The 7,555-nt window shown below is 34.7% G+C and overlaps 1 long non-coding RNA gene across 1 annotated transcript in view; it reads right to left on the reverse strand.

Moving 5' to 3' along the window:
- Nucleotides 1–5,823: 5,823 nt before the first annotated feature.
- LOC128251318 (uncharacterized) overlaps nt 5,824–7,555 on the reverse strand; it is a 5,847-nt gene continuing 4,115 nt past the window's right edge. The window contains exon 2 of the long non-coding RNA XR_008267081.1: nt 5,824–6,233. This is a non-coding gene — a long non-coding RNA (uncharacterized LOC128251318). The remainder of the gene's footprint in view (nt 6,234–7,555) is intronic.

A 7,555-nucleotide genomic window follows, 5' to 3' on the forward strand; every position in this document is an offset into this window, starting at 1 on the left:
ATATATACATATACATATATATATATACATATACATATATATATATATACTAGCAGAAATACCTGGCGTTGTTAGGGTTAAAGAGAATAATGAAATTTTAAAATGCCGTCTAGAATATGCAGGTCCCAACTGTTAGTAGCTGAGATACCAACTTTCTACATTAATAACTCTCCAACCCAATACCAGCATAGAACATAGACATTAAGTGAAATGTTAAAAGAAAGTTTTCAGCTCATATATGTACACAAAGTAAATACATGTAATTCAAAAACACGTTTGTGGAGCTTATTTCGTAACCAAAAAACAGGTACAGATTATAAACAATGATAGGTTGATTTTGGTGATTCATTTGACAGAGGTAGTAGAGAGGCAATCCGATGATAAATGTGACCTTGGATCTTGAAAGTTTGCATGAATCTTGGCTCAGTTCAATCTCTTGTGGCTCCAAATGATGTTTTCTGTAGTGCGGCATTGTATTGCCTTGATCATACAGTATTAACCCAAAACTAAAAAATAATAGCTACACACAAATTTATATCTATCAGTAAATAAACAACACAGGAATTTTCAATACGTGTGTATATGTTACAGAACATCCATTTAAAGCTACTCAGCAGAAGCTTTAAAAGGATACTCTGTACAGCACCTTATTCCATCACTATGGAATACAGCACTACGTATCAAAATTTGTTCACAATATTCATGATAGGGGAAATAAAGTAAATATATGGTTGAGCTTAGATCATATTAATAAGCAATTCAAAGAAATGTGGTTTGTGCAACAAAGTAAATATTCAAATAAGCCATCAACACATCATAGCCTGTCAATATAACACGAAATTTCTAGTAAAAATCTTTAAAAGAAAACTACCATACATGAACTGCCAGTCTTACATCATAACCTTGCTTCCTCCTAAGGTTAATAAAATCAGAACTAGGGCTATACCAGGGATAATAGCTGGTAGACTTAAATTTAATCTATCACCTGACTTTTTAGTTCCTTCTGTGAACTCAACTCGTATCTTTCTGATTTGGCGGACACCATTTTATATTTAGTTTTTATTTAGTGTGTTTTCTACTGAAACACTTTAAAACTTCATATACTTGTATATTTTGTCTTATAGAACAGAGAAAATGTTTATATTCGAAGTTATTTCATGTTAAAAATTGTCGTATTTCGGTAATTTCAACCAATCACTGATGTCTATTCAGCTGAATACAGTTACTGCTATTCTTTGTCAACAATAATTTGTGGTGGTGTATAGATCGTTTGTCCCTGGTAATCTTTTTAAATTAAGCACCAGTTATGCACTGGGATTAATATAATTGACTTATTCCTTCCCTCAAAAACCAGGCCTTGTGCCTATAAAATAAAGGTTTATTAGCTTCTGCCAATATGCTTGAATTACACTATTCTACTTGTTTCAGTTGATTGGATAATAGCTAATAAGGGAATCAAGCCAACAAAATAGTTGAAAGAAAGGGCTTCCAAACAGCTGCTTCATTTCCTAGAAATAGCAGCCAAATCTTCCTCAAATCAAACTCTACCATCATTTAGAAAATGTGCTACTGAGTACACAGTACATAGAAAATTACCGAAAAATTGTTGAACAGATTTTTACCAAATTTGGCAAAAATGCTCATTGGGTGAGTGGTTTGAAACGAGATTATCTAAAACCCTAACCCTAACTCTAAAACCCTATTTCTAACCCTAAAACCCTAACTCTAACACCCTAAAGCTAAAACCAGTACAAATGCACAAACGAGGTCATAAATAACAGTACCGCCAATAGTTGTTGTTGACAAACAACAGCAGTAATTTTATTCAAGGGAAAAGATCCCATTACACCGCCAGAACGTGTTGTTGACAAACCACGGCAGTAATTGTTTTCACCTCAATAGACGTCAGTGATTGGTTGAAATTACTGAAATACGACAACTTTTGACATGAAATAACTTGGAATATAGAAACTTTTCTTAACAAGGTTAAGAGAAAAAGATGTTTTATATGACACATTCTACCAGTATCCAAAGTTTGAAAGTGTTTCGTTAGAAAACAAATGGTGTCCGCGAAATCAGAAAGATCCCTCAACTCTGTTGCAAAAGTATTCAGGTTAAATTCCTCCCTTCCTCTCATCAATCTCAAAAGTCCTGAAAAAAGTCAGGAGTAGTGTCTTTCTTCCATTGGCTAAGTCATAATAGGAAAAAAAAACCCTGTTTTCCTCTCTAACAAACATGCAGCACTTTTCTAATGTAAGAACTCAATAACAATAAGCATAAACAATATTGAGGTTAAATTAATCAATTATAGTCTCTTATAAGAAGAATTAATAAGATAGAACCATATTGTGTACCACCTATAAATATTTAAGGTTTTCATAGAAATAGTAAAGAATATAGAACAGGAAATGTCCCAAAAAATGTACCAGATACAGCACACACACACATCAAAAGCACATGAAATACATCTACATACAAATGTTGGGTGAAAATGGTATCTCTTTGTTTTCCTTTGTTCCTGAAATCAGTTTAGAGAGGAAAATGCAGTAGCTATTGCCTCCTTCAGGCCCTTTTCTAGCCGAGGAGATTGAAAAAGTGAATAAGATTGGTGCATCATCATCATCATCGTTTAACGTCCGCTTTCCATGCTAGCATGGGTTGGACGATTTGACTGAGGACTGGTGAAACCGGATGGCAACACCAGGCTCCAGTCTGATTTGGCAGAGTTTCTACAGCTGGATGCTCTTCCTAACGCCAACCACTCAGAGAGTGTAGTGGGTGCTTTTACGTGTCACCCGCACGAAAACGGCCACGCTCGAAATGGTGTCTTTTATGTGCCACCCGCACAAGCCAGTCCAGGGGCACTGGCAACGATCTCGCTCGAAAATCCTGCAGGAGCCAGTCAGGCGGTACTGGCAACAAGAAAAAAAATAGAGTATTGTGGGGATTGTAAAATATTGTGTCTATTTTACTTATTGAATGTTGTATTTAATGCAAAGTAAATGAAGTCACAAAACCAGTTAAACAAGTCTGACAATAAAGGTGGGGGACATTATGAAAGTACAGAACTATCTGAATGTATTATTCTTGAATGAATAAATATATGAGCATGTACATGTGTGGGGGTGTATTTATCTATGCATATACATGTTAATAAGTAAATATCAAAATAATCACAAGTAGTTAGAACTGCAAAGTACATACATACAAATACACATACACTAACTTGTCTATGTGGCATGCATTCTCATTCAGAAAAAAAAACAGATACACAAAATTATAATATATAGTAATACACTCACAGATACACCAGTTTTTATGGTCCTATTCACAAAAAAACTAAATATGTAAAATATACAAACTTTGAGAAATAACGAGCAACAAAGCAATAAGTATAATATATGGTCTGAAAAAATTGATGTTTACTAACTCCAGAAATCATGCAAGTCCCTGTTCAACAGGTTAACAACAGAAGGCTGAGAAGGAAAATCTGCAGGTAACATTGATGAAAGGACAATGTAATAAACTCAGTTATTTAGTTGGGTGTAACACAAATCAGTAAATCTCTAGTTTACACTTGAACTAAGTCTTTCTCTTTGATCAATTGCCACTACATCAATCACCTGAAGAAAGATTTTAGTACTCTGCTGTGCTATCTCCACTAGTTAAGATCTCTATCACTAGCACAGCTCAATGAACTTTAAAAAAACAACAAACAGATCTGTAGTTCATTACTGTAAGTAGTAGGAACAGTGCATTGTTGAATGATTTATCAAATTGCAGTGTCATGCCCAAACCTTTCCGTAGGAGAGAACCTGAGATGCTGCAAAGAGATGCACTAGAAATAGCAGCTTTCTCTTAAACCACACCCTATCATCTTTAAACAAAAGTTATATTAGACAATAAAGTTATATTAGACAATAAAGTTAGGATGGTCTCAATTGAAACATCTATGATCATAGGTCTGTTTGATCAAGTTGATTTGACTGGGTTAGACAACAACAACCATACTTAACTTTCTTTCACCCAACCATCATGACATGTCACCCTCATTAGACATCTTTCACAGACAAAACAAATATTTTACAAATAAATCAACAAAGGAGCTTCTATGCAGCAATTCAATCTGATAGAAATAATAACTAAAGCTCCATTAAATTACAACACTACAATCTTGAAAAAGAAGACACTATGGTAATGAAGTTTTTGTTTTTCATAGCATAGTCAAAGGTCAAAGTGCAGTGTCAATGACTTTTAAGTAGGGCCTTTAGTATTGTGAGGGAGAAGGAAGAAGAAACCACAACATATGTTGCTCCTTTAAAAAATAGCATACTAAAATACTGAGTTATCCTCAAATCCTCATACTAGAAATCTGGTCTGAATGCTTGCAATAGAACAAATTTTATTAAAGATGGTAATGTTTAATAAAACCAGGTGACAGATTAAGGATTATGTCTATCATCCAAGAACAAGTATAATTCATTAAACAGGTTTCCACACAGTTTCTCTATACACAACTTCACTCTCAAGGTTATGGTAAAAGACACTTGCCCAAGGTTCTGTGAAGTAGGATTGAGTCCAGAACAGCATGATTACAAAGCAAACTTCTAAACAACACAGCTATCCCTCTGCCCATATATTATGGTTGAATACATAACTAAGATGATCACAGCAAAAAATGTTTCTGGTCATATGTTTGCTCAACACACATTGATCTGGGGTTAAAAAACAGTGTTAGTAACAACTACAGCTTCAACATAACCTCAACTAAGAATTGGTTTGGTAAGTCACACAATAAAAAGAGCTCAAGAAAAAAAGTAGCAGCTTCTCCTTCTCGCAACAGAATTTTCACTTAGCAATTTTTCCCACTCCTTTCTCAAAGTCACAATCTTCTGGAATTTCCTTTCATGTGGCATCCTCAGTAACTTTTAACAGTTCAATCTAAATATGAATTAAACAGACATCATTCATTAGTCTCCATGTTTCAATCTAAGAAAGCAAATAAAGAAATAGCTACAGAACAATGTCGCTCCTCAAATTAGCAAATGAAAGAAAAAATACTTAAAACAAAAGCATAGTAAAAATTAACCTTTCTCTAACAATATTTTTCAATTACTGCAACAATTGCTCTTCTCATGTAGTCATAGATGACTTCAAGAACATCACTTTAAAATTTCTTCCTCCCAACACAATGTCAATGCTGCAGCCCTGTGACAGGGGGATAATCAAGACCTTGAAAGCCTATTTCAGACATGAAATGAACGAGATCATTGATGTTATGGAAGACACTGAACATGACATTTTTGCCCAAGGAGTTGCAAAGCAGATCACCATTTTGGATGTCATGTACATGTTAAGCATAGCTTGGAAGGTTTCTAGCCAGACAATCATTGTTGGACCAAAGTTGGTTTTGTTTCAGTCGAAGAATCAAATGAAGCCATAGATGTTAATGAAGATTTGATCTTGCATTCACTGCCTATTGGATTAACCAAAAAGCAATTCGAGAACTAAATGTTCATAGATGATGGTGCTGTTGTTGCTCCAAGGATCATCACTGAAGATGAAAAACTAGATGAGATTATTCATGACATTCAGCAATCTAAGAAGGAAACCGAAGGAGATGAAGATGGCAATTCTGGCATTGATGTTGATGAAAGAGTTCCAGAGCCTCTAACACCAGCTGAAATGAGACAGCATCTCATTCGATTAGAAAGTGGCCTTGAAAGTTTTGATCTCAGATACATGAATCTTTTTAGAACTGTTAAGGAAACAATCAATGCAGAGTTACAACAAAGCGTTCAGCAAAGCAAACAAGACTCAACAAATTTTTCATTCAATGACATTGTTTACAATGCTTTTATTCGTGTATTAACAAATGTATATATTTTAATAAATACACATTTAATCAATCGGTAAATTTTGTTCCTTTGGTTAATAAATCCCTTATTTAATGAATCCAAAGTTGGCAGTCGCAAGATTGATTTATAAAGCAAGGTCTACTGTAATTATTATTACTACTACTACTACAACTATTATCAAGGGCAGTGAGCTGGCAGAATTGTTAGTATGCCAGACAAGATGCATAGTGGCATTTCTCCCAGCTTTACACTCTGAGTTCAAACTCTGCCGTAGTTGATTTTGTTTTCCATCTTCTTAGGATTAATAAAGTATCTGTTGAGAACTGGTGGTCAATGAAATCAACTATCGCCTCTCCCAAATTTCAGGCCTTGTTCCTGTAGTAGAAAGAATCATTATCATTATTATTATTATTAACAGTAGTGGCAGCGAAACAAATGCTATGGAGCAAGAAGTTAACTCCAACCAAAATACAATGGACTCAATCAACTTTAAGACCTTTCCACTTCACACACATTGCTAAAACCCATGGGGAAAATCATAGATATCACCAATTCTTACTCCCACAATTTAGAGCCTTTATCAAAATGAATCTATTATTACTACAGGAAATACTGTACCACTGAAAACTAGGTCCTTAGAATTTTTTGACATTAACATAAATGCTTTTCAGGTTTTTTTTTTTTACCTATAGTTCAGTCTTTGAGGATAAAAACATTTTTTTTCTTCTGAAATATGGAGACATTGCAAGTTAGAAGTGTCAATGTTCTAAACCAATTATTAGCACAACCAGCCTAGTAATGATATGTAAGTAGCACTGACTACCAGCATAAATTTTTCATCATTGTCATTTTAGCTAACATTTTGTGTTATTTCATGCTGAGAAATACCTAACCTATTTGAGTGCAATTTCTTTATGTAGGAGAAGTAGGAGGTGGAGGGACACTCCAGTGACACAACCAGCATCACGCATGTTTCATTCTGTACACACACAGTATATAACAAAAGCACTGTTTGCAATTCCCTTTCACACACATGTTAATGTTCAACTCAGCTTACTGTACATTCAATTTTACTTTAAATACATTCCCATACAGATACATTTACACAGACACACATTCTCAAACATTACCCACACACACAAACACACACACAATTATGCATACACAATGCATGCTCTTTTGCTGAACACATACACACAAATAAGCAAACAAGTTGATACTTATAAAGAATAATTTCAATTCTGGTTATTATGATCATAATGATAATGATGATAATGAAGATGCTGAAGATGGTGATAATAAATGAATGATACCAGCATATATTGCTTGTCAGTTCAACATGTTTTACTCTAGGCTTGCATGGATTTAATAGGTGGATAGTAAATATAATTATAATGAAATTATGAATATCATTTTATAAATAAACTAGGATTCAGATGAAGAGATTTGTGATTTGTACATATCATCATCATCATCATCATCATCGTTTAACGTCCGCTTTCCATGCTAGCATGGGTTGGACGATTTGACTGAGGACTGGTGAAACCGGATGGCAACACCAGGCTCCAGTCTGATTTGGCAGAGTTTCTACAGCTGGATGCCCTTCCTAACGCCAACCACTCAGAGAGTGTAGTGGGTGCTTTTACGTGTCACCCGCACGAAAACGGCCACGCTCGAAATGGTGTCTTTTATGTGCC

Source organism: Octopus bimaculoides, unplaced genomic scaffold (genome assembly GCF_001194135.2).
Source record: "Octopus bimaculoides isolate UCB-OBI-ISO-001 unplaced genomic scaffold, ASM119413v2 Scaffold_354914, whole genome shotgun sequence".
NCBI lineage: Eukaryota > Metazoa > Mollusca > Cephalopoda > Octopoda > Octopodidae > Octopus > Octopus bimaculoides.